The following is a 14,134-nucleotide window of genomic DNA, read 5'->3' on the forward strand; positions in this document are numbered from 1 at the left end:
CGTTCGTATTTTGAAATCCGATTCCGACGTAAAAGTCGTTTCGTGCAGATAATAACTTTGAAAGCTTACGGAAACGTATTTGAAGTAAAGTAAGGAAGGCAATTTATAGTTAAGATAAATAGCACAAAGGAAATGCAAACTAGATTTTAGAGTGGTTCGGTCAAACGTGACCTACATCCACTTTCGGCTTCCTCCTCCAACGAGGTCGCTAGCATCTACTGGAGGCCTTCCTTCAATAGGCGAAGGCCAATCATCCTTTTACAGTTTCACTCCGTCTGATGGGATTAGGAGACAACCCTTACAGAATTTTCACTCCTCTCTTGAATGATCAAAACTTGGAAGAAAGGAGGGAGGAGAACTTTGGGCCTTTACATCACTTTTGAGCTCTAAAAATCACAGAGTAAGATTGGATTTTCGGTGCCTTTTCATACAGGAATGGGTGGGGTATATATAGGCCCCAAACTGGTTTGAATTTGGAGCTTAAAAATGTCATCTCTCAGATTTTTGGGGTCCTGGCGGTACTACGGTCATACTGGGCGGTACAACCGCCTGATAGAGATCGGAGACTAAGCTCTGGCAATGCCACCGCCTGACTAGGGTGGTTCCACCGCCCAGCCTAGCTCAGAGACTAAGCCCAGGTGGTGCCACCGCTTGACCTAGGTGGTTGCACTGCCCAGCTTTCCTGGGAGACTCAGCTCCTGAGCGGTGCTACCGTCGGCCAGGAAATCTGGGTCTGAATGGGCTGATCCATTTGGCCCAATTTGGATCTGTCAAGGGCCCAATTACCCCCCGATTAAGTTAATGGGATCACCTCCCATTCCTAGCTTATTCTACATGCTAACTAGGATATTTCTTAAGACATTAACTGCAACTTACTCCGGTGCGTCAATCGCTTCTTCCGGCGAGCTTCCGGCGAACCCTCGGCGATGCTCCGGCGGACTTCCGGCCAACTCCTGGACTTGCGACGATCCACTTGGCGAGTTCCGACGAGCTTCTTTGGTATGCTCTTGGACTTTCCGGATTTGTTCCCGTAGAACCTCCGACGACCATCCGGACTTCCGTCGAACTCTCGAACCCTCAACATGATCATGGTCTTGACTCCGGCGCAACTCCTGCTGCATGTCTTACTTCCATCGTAGTTAATCCTGCACATGTAAAATAAACTTCGATCTAGACAATTAATACTAAGCCTTAATCAAATTGTCCAACATGTCATTGGTCTCTCGACGCTTCGTCCGATTCTTCGGCGCATCATCCTCTCCTGCGGCCTATTGCCCAATCAGCCAGTTGACTCCGCAACTCTGATATCCTTGGTGCAATACCCGCTCTTCTTGGCCTGATGCCCGAGTCCATGGCCCGAAGCCTTCTGTCGATACGTCGACCGATCCACCGGCTTGACGTCCAATCTTCTGACATGTTCCTCCGGCCCAACATGATTTTTCCTGCTTTAATTGTCTCATCCTAATCGAAGCATCCTGCATCACTGAAAATGTAAATCAAAACATAAACACAATTATCAATTGGTTTCATCATCAAAATACAAGATTCAACAACACCTTCCTCTAATATGATATGCCCGAGATATTCCACCTTTTGTTGAAGAAAGCAAAAATTCATAGTGGCCATTGTGTGTTCAAAAGGTGGTTTTCGGTTTGTCTTCTTTGTACACTCGTATTTGATGATACCCGGATCAAAGGTCCAACTTTGTGAAGATTCGTGCTCCCTTTCATCTAGCAATTCATCTACTATTGGAATAGGATATTTGTCCTTGATAGTTATGCCATTGAGAGCTCGGTAATCAACACACAATCGCCATGTTCCATCCTTTTTTCGTACGAGGAGCACTGGTGAAGAATAGGGGCTGCAACTTGGCCGAATAACTCCTGTTTCAAGCATCTCTTTTACAATTCTTTCTATTTCATCCTTCTGGAGATGTGGATACTAATATGCTGAGTATTTGCTAGAGATTTGCTTGGAAGAATCGTTATACAATGATCATGCCGACGGGTAAGAGGTAGGTTGCGCGGTTCGTCAAATATATCTGAAAATTCAGTAAGCAAAGGAATTAGATTTGGATCTTCAAATTCTATTGGCTCTCCCTTAGTTTGCTGCTTAAGTTGTACCAAAAAGCCGCTGCATACTTTATGCAAAACCTTCTCCATTTGTTGTATGCAAATCGTCGTTACGTCGCCCCCACATTTCCTATGCAGTATCACCTATTTCTCCTTACTGTAAAATTTCATAATTAGTTTCATAAAATTCTAGGAAACATCACCTAATGTTGTCAACAATTCAATTCTGAGCATGGCCTCATGATCATCAAGAGGGAGGAGGAAGAAATATGCAATTATCTCTTGGTCCTGCAGTAATAGTTTCACTCGCGGGCGCCTACGATCATACTTCAAAATCCATCCGTCGACAAGCTTAACGTCAAACCTACTATAATTCTCGATAGGTAAGGCCATCTAGACAGCAACCTTACTGTTTAGAAAGTTATTAGTAATGCCCGTGTTGATCAGAATGGTGATCGGTTGTTGTTTGAGAAGGCCTCCAACTTTCATCGTTTGCGGGTTTGAGTAGCCGGCTAGTGCATGTATCGTAATTTCGGTCGGTTGTGGCTCTTCTTTTGCATCTTCTTCTTCATGTTCAAGGCTCTCTTTTGGATATTCAATGACCTCTTCTTCTATTGGTTCAATTATAAGAAGTCTCCTTTTACTACAGCGATGCTCATGGCTCCATGACTCGTCGCAATGCCAACATAACCCCTTCGCATATCGCTCTCGAAGCTCTTCTCTTATTAACCTCTTTGGTGTAGGGACTCAGTCGACAGTAGGGGGGGCTGAAGGCTTCAATATTTCTGGTTGAGGAGCGACCCTAGTCCTCCAAGCTTCATGGTTCAATTGCTCCTCTTGATGTCGTGCGAAAGAGATGGCTACCATAAGCGTGTACGGTTGTCGCGTTTTAACTTCTCCTCTGATCTCCAACTTCAAGCCCTCAATGAAGGTCCCCAATAGCTATTTTTGAGACTAATCATGAGTTTGATTAGATAACCTTTCAAACCTGATTTGGTACTCCTGAATGGTGGAGGTTTATCGGATCATTGCTAGTTGTCCGTCAATGTTCTCATAATCGGTTAGCCTGAAGTGGATCAGTAGTCCTTTTTTGAATTATCACCATGAAAGGACTCCATAAGTGTGTTCAAACCAGTCAAACCACTGTATGGCATCCCCTTCAAGATGTATAGCTACAATTTTTACCATAGATGCATCCGCGATTTTGTGGTACCGAAAATATCGCTCCGCGCACGAGATCCAACCAATCAGGTCTCCTTCTTCCCATCCAGGGAAGTCCGCTCTCATGCATGGATAGTTGGGGTCAGTCATAGAGCCTCCCCTCCCTTGGAAGTCATCTCTTTGGGCTTGGTGTGATTATTTAGAGCTCTCTCCTTGATGTGATTTCTTCGGGCTTAGTGGTCGGCCCAAACCGAGTTCGGTAAAGAGAGTCCGAATCTTATCCTCCATTCGCACCTCCAAGGCTTCGAATTTAGCATTGATTGCCTCCTTAGATACCATAGTATATGCCTCCAAATCTGTGATGTTAATATCTCTCTTTTATTGTTGGGTTAAAGGCATGTATAGGTTGAGAGAAGTGATTGGTGGATTGGTGGATTGGTGGATGTAGGCTACGGTTTAGGCTTGTTTTGTTGCTATTTTGTGTGTAGTTTGAGGGTGTAGTTTGGTGGAGTTTTAGGGTTGTGGATCAAAGTTTTAGATCTATGGTAGATGGTAGCAAAGGTTTGATAGAAATCAATGGAAGTTGCTACAAATATGTGATGTCATGTAAGAGCAAAATTATCGTCAAAGAAATAGTAGTTTCTCGACAAAATTTCCACCAAAAACTCAGGAGATTTGAGGAGGGAATTGACAGCAATATCTCAATTTATATGACAGCAAGGATGTCCAATTTAATCAAGAAAATTTTGGCAGTAATAGCAAGAAAATTGGTGCAAGTTGCGATAGCAGAATTCTCGTCGAAAAATTTCAGCAGTTTACGATAAAAATTTGTAGCAACACAAAATCGTTTTTAGAGATGAATTCCTTAATAGATCAATCTTAGATGGAAGTCAAGATGATATATAAAGTGTATAAGAAATTTCATTCAAAAAAGATTATAAATAGATGGATTAAGGCAATAATATGCGGCTGATATTTTCTATAGCACAGATTTTCAAGTGTAGCAGATTGGACGTAAAAGATCAGTGGTTTATATTGAGAATTTTTCGACAAAACTAAAGGAAAATCCACTATTAGGAAATGTCAAAGCTATCATAAAAATTTTGTAGAGATTTGGATAGAAAAAATGTAGTATCAAGATCAAACAAACAGTGCTATGCGGCTAAAATTTTACAGTGCAGATTTTCAAGTATAGCAGATTAGACCTAAAAGATCAATAGTTTATATTGAGAATTTTTTGATAAAACCAAAGGGAAATCTGCTATTAGGAAGTGTCAAAGCGGTCATAAAAATTTTGTAGAGATTTGGATAGAAAAAACGTAGTAGCAAGATCAAATAATCTATGCTATGCGGTTGAAATTTTGCAATGTATCTTTCATCATAGAGATGAAAACTTTACGATGAAAAGTTTATGCAGCAATTTTGAAACAATTTTTTTTTGGATTTTCGAATAAGGATAACTAAATTGCAGCAGCAGTAAGGTAGGAAACCAGAGCCTATTGCAATTCACGGGGAGATCGAAGGATGATCCGTGGTGGTGGAGATGACAACGGAATTTGGTGACGATCTTTTAAGCAATTGTGGGAATTGCTTTGGGCGGCTGTGGAGGGTTAATGGATGGCTATGGAAGGGTAGCGAGATTCCAAGAATGCTACTCTGATATCAGGTGTTAGAACCCTTGTAGATTCTAAACTTGGGGTTGATCTCTTTAGGGGATCGACCTCCTTGGAACTCTATAGGGGTTCCTCCCTCCAAGTTGCTGCTCAAAGGCTGCAGAAAAGATTCATCTATTGCTTCTAAAAAGAGGAGGAATATATGGCTATTTGTAGGGCTTCTAAACCCTAACTTCTAATAGGACTCCTACTTCTGACCAACTCCTAATAGGACTCCTACTCAAGACTCATATTCCTTTACAACTCCTAATTCTTCTCTAAGAAACAATCTCCTAACCCTAACTGGCCTCTTCACCTCTTTAATAGGGGTCTGCTTAGGTAGGTTTTACATGAATGTCTCTCTTAATTAGGACCTCCTAGCTAGAGTCCTAACAGATGGCTGAGTCCGAGCTACGGCTCGACGTTGGCAACTATACTTGATGGTCCTCAAGGCAAGCGAGGTGCTTAGTAAAGGATGAGACCATACAATGTGGAATGAGTTGCTCAGCGACCAAAAGAGTTGTGCAAAGCTCACAGAGGTGAGGAGAATTGCTAACTTGAAGAATTTGGTACTCATGCATGGGCTTGTATGCGAACGATGGAATGTTCGCGGCCATCCCAAGGTGACCAAAACTCCGCATCATGGAGCATTGAAACTTTCTTTTCGGCATGTGAAGGATATGTCCGTAGGAGGCTGAAGTGTGCAGCGAGTTCAACATGTTGCTAGGCCTTGAGTGGTGCAGTGAGGGCTGTATTAATGTGGAGTCACAATCTAGCAAGTGCGTTTGTAGGAGGCAGAATAATGCACAGTTTGTTCAGCAAATCGGAGTAGTCCGAAGGGGATGGTGGTCTCCAAAACAAAGAGAGATGTTGCTCCAACGGGATAGATATCCAGGAGGGATAAGTCCAGGCTCTCCAGAGGGAGAATCATGTACAATAGACCACACATATTGAGGAGGAGTAGCTCAACAAACAACAACTCCACGAAGCTCAATGGACCGAGCAAGCAGCGAGGAGTCGTCGTATGATCTCGCTTGAGAGAATGCATTGGTGGATGCACTACGAGATCAAGTGGGGGAGTAACCCAAAGCAACACAAATGAAGGCACACTTGGAGTCAATATGGAGATCGGACTCAAGGGAGGGCTGACCCGTGGAATGGTGGGCGCAAGGGCCACCATCAACTCAATGCAAAAATGAGGAGCAGAACAACTTGGTGTAACTTGGCAAAGTACCCAAGCCACATGAATGGAGCTAGCATAGAAGATGGAACATGGAGCAGAGGCACAATGCTTTCCTTGGACAGAGGTCAAGGACATGAACTCTTGCAGAGGCAAGAGCAGGATCATGTTATTCCATGGGTCCTTTATTTTGATGGAGCGGACTCATCTTGCATGGTGCCAAAGACGAAGGGAGCTTCTGGGCATATGCACCTTATCTCGGAGGTGAAGTTGTGTTCAGAAGGCCTTGGCACGGAGCAAGAGGATGCGGAGGCGAGTACTCTTGAAGAATATGCCACGGTGTTACCATTCAAGTTGCCATGAAGGAAGCGGTATGCAGCGGAGATTGTGCTGGTAGGGGCAGAGGCCCAGGATCCAGACAATGGTGCACCACTTTCAGTGAAGTCGATAGACTTTGGGAGCTACTATGCGATGGACTGTCTTAGAGCGGTGCTTCATCTAGGTGTGACCCAAGAGCGGGTGGATGAAGGTCGATTGCTAAAGGAGCGAACAAAATCGAAGGTGAAAGAGACCCTGCGATGTATGGCAGAGGCCACACATGGAGGGATCACAATTCGAGTTCATCCCATAAGGATTAAAATGCAATAAAGATGTCACCAGAAGGCGATATGGTGCAGCGGATCGTGGTGGAACAGTTCGTGGCAATGCGATACACACGACATAGTCCCGTGAGGGACTAGATCATACGAAGGTATGATTGGGAGCTACTGGAAGTGTTAGGATCGGAGTGGCACTAAGAGGGGGGGGTGAATTAGTGCAGCGGATTAAAACTCGTAAGTTTGAAAACGATTTCATAAATGTATAGAGATTTCGATTCGACAAAGAATGACTTGGTAAAAGTAGCTCGAGTAAAATAAGGAGATGAAAACCAAAAGTTTGCTGCTATGTAAGTAAAGGATTCAGAAAGGTAAACGCTCACATTCAAGGAACACACCAATTTAATGTGGTTCGGTCAAATGACCTACATCCACTTGCGAAGCCTTCTTCGATGAGGCTCCCAACTTCCACTAGCAAATCACCTTGAAGGGGAAGGACAAATACCCCTCTTACAACCTTTTACAAGTGGTTCACACTCTTAAAGATTTTCAAAGAGAAAGAGGGAGGTGAACACTTAAGCTATTGAAAACAAGACTTGCTAAAGACTTTGCTAAGACTTTATCTCAATCTCTAACTTCTCAAAGTTTGTTCTCTCTGTTGAGAATTGAGGGGTATTTATAGGCTACAAGAGGATTCAAATTTGGGCTCCAAATTTGAATTACTTTTAGGTTCCCGATGCTAGCGGTGCCATCACCTGTCAGTGTCTGACACTGATAGTGTACTGGCGGTGCCACCACCAGACCTTTCGGGTGCTGGGCGGTGCCATCGCCAAGTTCGACGGTACCACCATCTGATCCTTCAGGTTCTGGGTAGTGCCACCGCCCAGTCCGACGGTACCACCACCTAGTCCTTCGGGTTCTAGGTGGTGCCACCGCCCGACCTTACGGGTCACTGGTTGGGATTTAGATCTGGCCCAAACCAAGTCATATTCGGGCCCATTTGGCCCCTAACCAGGATATAGGATTATTTCTTAATCCTAACCCTAATTACATGCAAACTACAAAGTTAAGACATAGTCCTTGTTAGGATCGAGAGCACTAAGAGGGGGGGGGTGAATTAGTGCAGCGGATATCTTACAGCGATTAAAAACCAAAAGCTGCGTTCGTTCAATAAAAGCTATTATGATGCAAAAGCTAATTCTCAGTTTGTATCTAAGTGCAGGTTGCGTCTAAGCGCAGATTGCGTCTAAGCGCAGTTTGCATCTAAACACAGTTTGCGTCTAAGCGCAGTTTGCGTCTAAGCGCAGTTTGCGTCTAAGCGCAGTTTGCGTCTAAACACAGTTTGCGTCTAAGTGCAGTTTTGCGTCTAAGCGCAGTTTACGTCTAAACTCAGATTTACGTCTAAACGCAGTTTTACGTCTAAACGCAGATTTACGTCTAAACGCAGATTTACGTCTAAACTTTGAAACTCGTTTGTATACTCGCAGAAGGCAGTATGCAGTTGAAATCAAGACGTAAACGTGAACTGAGAACTGATGATTGTGAGAGGAAAGCCGATTTATGTCTAAATGCAGTTTTACCTCTAAATGTTGAAACTCGTTCGTAAAATTGTAGAGGACAGTTTGCAGTTATCAATAGGATCAAAATGTAAGTGTAAACTGCAAGGAAACTCTTTCGTAAAAGCACGGAAGACAGTTCTGCAGAATCAAACGTAAACGTAAACTGTAATGTACAAAAATACGAATTTACGTCTGAATGCAGATTCGGAAGAACAGCACTTAGAACTTGTTCGTGAAAGCGCAGAGTGCAGTAGTAATGGAGGAGGTTTGCAGTAATGATAAAGTGCTCAAAAATAAACGCAAACCAGAGATTTAGAGTGGTTCGGTCAGCCTTGACCTACTCCACTTTTGGCTTCCTCCACCGACGAGGTTGCCGACGTCAACTAGGGGCCTTCCTTCAATGGGCGAAGGCCAAACTGCCCTTTTACAGTTTCTCTCCTTTTAACAGGCTCAGGAGACAACCTTTACAGACCTTTCTCTCCTCACTTTACAACTGAAAACTTGAAGAACAGAAGGAGGAGACTTAAGGGCTTTACAACACTTTTGAGCTCTTAGAATCACAGAAAAGATCAAGATTTCGGTGTAGGTCTGTATCTTTTCAGTGCTGAATGGGTGGGGTATTTATAGGCCCCAACCCAATTCAAATTTCGAGCTCAAAACGATCAAATCCCGGAATTTCGGGATCAGGCGGTTGCACCTCTTGACTGGAGAGGTGGCACCGCCTGGCAGAGCTCGAAGTCTGAGCTCAAGCGGTTGCACCTCTCGACTGGAGAGGTGGCACCGCCTGGCAGAGCTCGAAGACTGAGCTCGGACGGTTCCACCTTCTCTGTCAGGGGTGGTTGCACCTTCCTGCCAGAGCTCGAAGACCGAGCTCAGGCGGTGCATCTCCTGACCAGAGAAGTTTCTCTTCTCTGCCAGAGGTGGTTGCACCTTTCTGCCAGAGGTGGTTGCACCTCTCTGCCAGAGGTGGTTGCACCTCTCTGCCAGAGCTCGAAGACTGAGCTTAGGCTGTGCATCTCCTGGCCAGAGAGGTCGTACATCTCTTCCAGAGCTCGAAGACTGAGCTCGGTGATTGCATCACCAGGCAGAGCTCGAAACTTGAGCTCAAGCGGTGCTACCGCTTGACAGAGGAGGTTGCACCGCCCAGTCTCGCTTGGAGACTGAGCCCTGGGCGGTTGCACCGCCTAGCTGGAGCGGTTGCACCTCCCAGTCTCGCTGGGAGACTTAGCCTGGGCGGTTGCACCTCCCTGCCTGGGCGGTTGCACCTCCCACAGCTTCTTGGGTTCGAATGGGTTGAACCATTCGACCCAACTTGAGTTCTTCAGGGGCCCAATTGCCCTAGGATTAAGCTAATGGGATCACCTCCCATTTCTAACTTAATCACCGTGCTAACTACGATTAAATCTAAGACAATTTCTGCAGCTTTGCTTCGGTGCGTCAATCGCTTCTTCCGGCGAGTTTCGGGCGAACTTCCGTCGATCATCCGATGAACCCTCGGTGATGCTTCTGCGGACTTCCGGCAAACTCCTGGACTTTGCGACGATCCACTTGGTGAGTTCCGACGAGCTTCGCTTGGCAAGCTTCTGGACTTCTCGGATCTGTTCCCGCAGAACCTCCGACGACCGTCCGTACTTCCGTCGAACTCTCGAACTCCCAACGTGATCATGAACTTGACTCCGGCGCAACTCCTGCTGCTTGTCTATCTTTCATCGTAGTTAATCCTGCACACTTATCTCAACACATAGATTAGACAACAAATGACAATTGACTTCATCATCAAAATCCGAGATTCAACAATCTCCCCCTTTTTGATGATGACAATCAATTGATAATGGAGTTATCCTTAACTCCCCCTGTCTATATGCCATAGTTGAGATAAGTCAACCTTGAATTCAAGACCTAAGAATTCAAGTGACGTATTGATAAGTTAGATCAGTTAAACTTATCAATACTCCCATCATGATACCTATCATGATGTATCTCTTCAAGGATGATGTCAAAGCTTGACATTCATCATCAAGTTTGTATGATAGTGTTTGTGACTATTCATCATGTAATTGAACATTATCATTTAAAGCTCGAAGAACTATTACATGATGCACACATATTATCATTCTAGCAAGTTTGCATTTACTTCACAAAATAGGATATCAACTCAAGACATAATGCAAACTATAGCACATGTTTCATATATCTCTTGGTGATGCAAGGATGGCATTGTGCAAACATTATTTATAGCATTACTCAAGGTATTTCTAATCACAGTGTTTATCAATTCATATATTTCTCCCCCTTTGTCATCAACAAAAAGCATTGTTATACAAGGAAGACCAATTTAGACGAAAGCTTATAGAGGGATTTTACATAGATTGCTTTGAAGACTTCTTCCCCCTTTTGTTATAATTCATTTTTACCCGTAAAGATATTACAGAATGACATACATATTCAGGAATCACTTTATCAGATTTAATTCAAAAACTTATTTTTCATGAAAGTGTACGAATAAATCTGTTTTATAGCATTCGAACAACTAAGATGCATTTGGACAAGATTTTGTTACAGATTTTCACATATAATAGAAAATGGCATTCATGTGATCTGATCATTCAATATAGTCCAAAAAATAATTTTAACAAGTTTATTTATTCGGACACATGAGCATTCCTAACTCTCTTCTAATGAAATCAAATTGTTCTTCACTTAGAGGTTTTGTAAAAATGTCAGCTAGTTGATGTTTAGTATCAATGAATTCTATGGTTACGTCATGATTGGTGACATGATCTCATATAAAGTGATGTCTAATATCAATATGTTTTGTTCTTGAGTGTTGTATAGGATTTTTGGTTAAGCATATTGCACTTGTGTTATCACATTTAATTGGAATATTTTTGAGATGAACTTTATAATCTTCTAAGGTATTTTTCATCCATACAACTTGTGCACAGCATGCACTTGCTGCAATATATTCAGCTTCGGTTGTTGATAGTGCAACTGAGTTTTGTTTCTTTGATGACCAGGAAACAAGGGCATGTCCTAAAAATTGACATGATCCTGATGTGCTTTTTCTATCTAATCTACACCCAGCAAAGTCAGCATCAGCATAAGCAATTAACTCAAAATTTTTTGATTTTGGGTACCATAATCCTAGATTTGTGGTACCATTAAGATATCTAAATATTCTTTTAACTGCTTTGAGATGAGACATCTTAGGGTTTGATTGAAATCTAGCACAAAGTCCTACACTGAACATGATGTCTGGTCTGGTTGCAGTGAGGTAAAGTAAACTTCCTATCATACCCCTATAAGTTTTTTGATCAAAGCTTTCTCCACTTTCATCAATTTCTAATTTAGTGGAGGTGCTCATAGGAGTGTTACTGGCCTTTGAGTTGTTCATGTTAAACCTTTTTAATAAATTCATGGCATATTTAGTTTGACTAATAAAGATGCCATTGCTTAGTTGTTTGATTTGTAAACCTAAGAAGAATGTTAATTCTCCCATTAAGCTCATTTCGAATTCAAGACTCATAGTTTTACCAAACGATTCACAAAGAGATTCATTTGTAGAGCCAAAGATGATATCATCAACATAAATCTGAACAATGAGAAAATTATTTTCAAAATTCTTGATAAACAATGTAGTATCAACCTTACCTTTTATGAAATTATTTTCAATGAGAAAAGAACTAAGTCTCTCATACCAAGCCCTTGGGGCTTGTTTTAAACCATAGAGAGCTTTAGTTAGTCTAAACACATGATTAGGGTAGCCATTATTTTCAAATCCAGGGGGTTGTTCAACATAAACTTCTTCGGAAATGAAACCATTTAGAAAAGCGCTTTTAACATCCATTTGAAATAACTTAAAATTATTGCAACTGGCGTAGGCAAGGAGCATCCTTATGGCTTCCAATCGAGCCACAGGTGCGAAGGTTTCTTCGTAATCGATACCTTCTTCTTGGTTGAAACCTTTGGCCACTAATCTAGCCTTGTTTCTAACCACGATACCATTTTCATCTTGCTTGTTTCTAAAGACCCATTTAGTACCAATAACTAAATGGTCATTTGGCCTAGGAACAAGCGTCCACACCTCATTTCTCTCAAATTGATTTAATTCATCTTGCATTGCGATAATCCATGAATCATCTTTCATGGCTTCATCAACACATTTGGGTTCAATTTGGGAGAGAAAGGCGGCGTTGGCACAAAAGTTTTTAAAAGAAGATCGTGTTTGAACCCCCTTTGATGTGTCTCCTAGGATTAGCTCCTTAGGATGAGCATCTATATACTTCCAATCCTTGGGTAAGGATGTTTCGGAAGTGGATGCATCCAAGTTGCTAGTTGGGGACGGGGTTTTGTTTAAATTCAAGGAATCAAAATCATCATCAAGATCATTTTTCTTAATTTCTGAAATCTCATTGAAAACAACATGGATGGATTCTTCAATAATTAAGGTTCTTTTATTGAAGATGCGAAAAGCTTTAGAAACCGAAGAATAACCAAGAAAGATTCCTTCATCAGATTTAGCATCGAATTTTCCTAAGTTATCCTTTTCATTCAAGATAAAACACTTACACCCAAAGACTTTGAAATATGAGACATTGGGTTTTTTGTTATTCCATAACTCATAAGGAGTTTTGGTGAGTAAGGGTCTTACTAGGACTCTATTTAAAATATAGCATGCAGTGTTTACAGCTTCGGCCCAAAAATATTTGGGTAGGCTATGTTCATTCAACATTGTTCTTGCCATTTCTTGTAAATTTTGATTTTTTCTTTCTACTACCCCATTTTGTTGAGGATTTCTTGGAGTAGAGAAATTATGGTTATATCCGTTGAGTTCACAGAATTCTTGGAAGTCATGGTTTTGAAATTCTCCACCATGATCACTTCTAATTGACGAAATCATAGATCCCTTTTCATTTTGAACAAGTTTACAAAACTTGGTAAAATATCTAAAGCATTCATTTTTCTGTTTTAAGAAGTAGGTCCATGTATATCTGCTATAGTCATCAATAATGACAAAGGCGTATTTGCTACCTCCTAGACTCGATGTAGAGATTGGTCCGAACAAGTCCATATGGATCAATTGTAAGGGCCTAGAGGTGCTTATTTGATTCTTAGCTTTGAAGCTACCCTTAATTTGCTTACCTAATTGGCAAGCATCACATACATTATCTTTGATGAACTTGATATGAGGAATTCCTCTTACAAGTTCTCTAGATGATACTTGAGTGATTAGTTTCATGCTAGCATGACCTAATCTTCTATGCCATAGCCAAGCATCCTCATTCATAACGGCAAGGCACATTTCATCACATAAGTCATTGATGTCAATAGTGTATATGTTGTTTTGTTTTAATGCAATCATAGATATATTTTTGTGTGGTTTTTCAATGATGCAAGCATTAGATTCAAATCTTATAATATATCCTTTATCACATAATTGACTAATGCTCAAGAGGTTATGTTTTAAACCATCAACTAGTAAAACATCTTCAATAGAGAGGTTGGATTTGTTACCTATGGTTCCTTTGCCAATGATTTTACCCTTGTTGTTGTCTCCGAAGGTGACATATCCTTCGTCTATGCTAGTGAGCTTAGAGAATTGAGATGGATCTCCGGTCATATGCCTTGAGCATCCACTATCAAGGTACCATTTCTTGCTCCTAGCTTGCGATTGTTTAGTTTTCTACAAGAAAGGATGATGTTTAGGTACCCATTTGCTTTTGGGTGCCTCATAAATAGATCTACATTTTCTATCATGTTGCATAGAGTTTATCATGGTTCCTTTAGGAACCCAAATTAATTTGTTTGGACTTATTTTCTTGAATGGACAACAATGTGTCTTGTGTCCAGATTTGCAACAAAAGTTGCACTTGGTTTGGTGTTGAACATGTAAGATGGAGCCTTTTATGAAGGT

The sequence above is a fragment of the Musa acuminata genome, chromosome BXJ3-1 (genome assembly GCF_036884655.1).
Source record: "Musa acuminata AAA Group cultivar baxijiao chromosome BXJ3-1, Cavendish_Baxijiao_AAA, whole genome shotgun sequence".
NCBI lineage: Eukaryota > Viridiplantae > Streptophyta > Magnoliopsida > Zingiberales > Musaceae > Musa > Musa acuminata.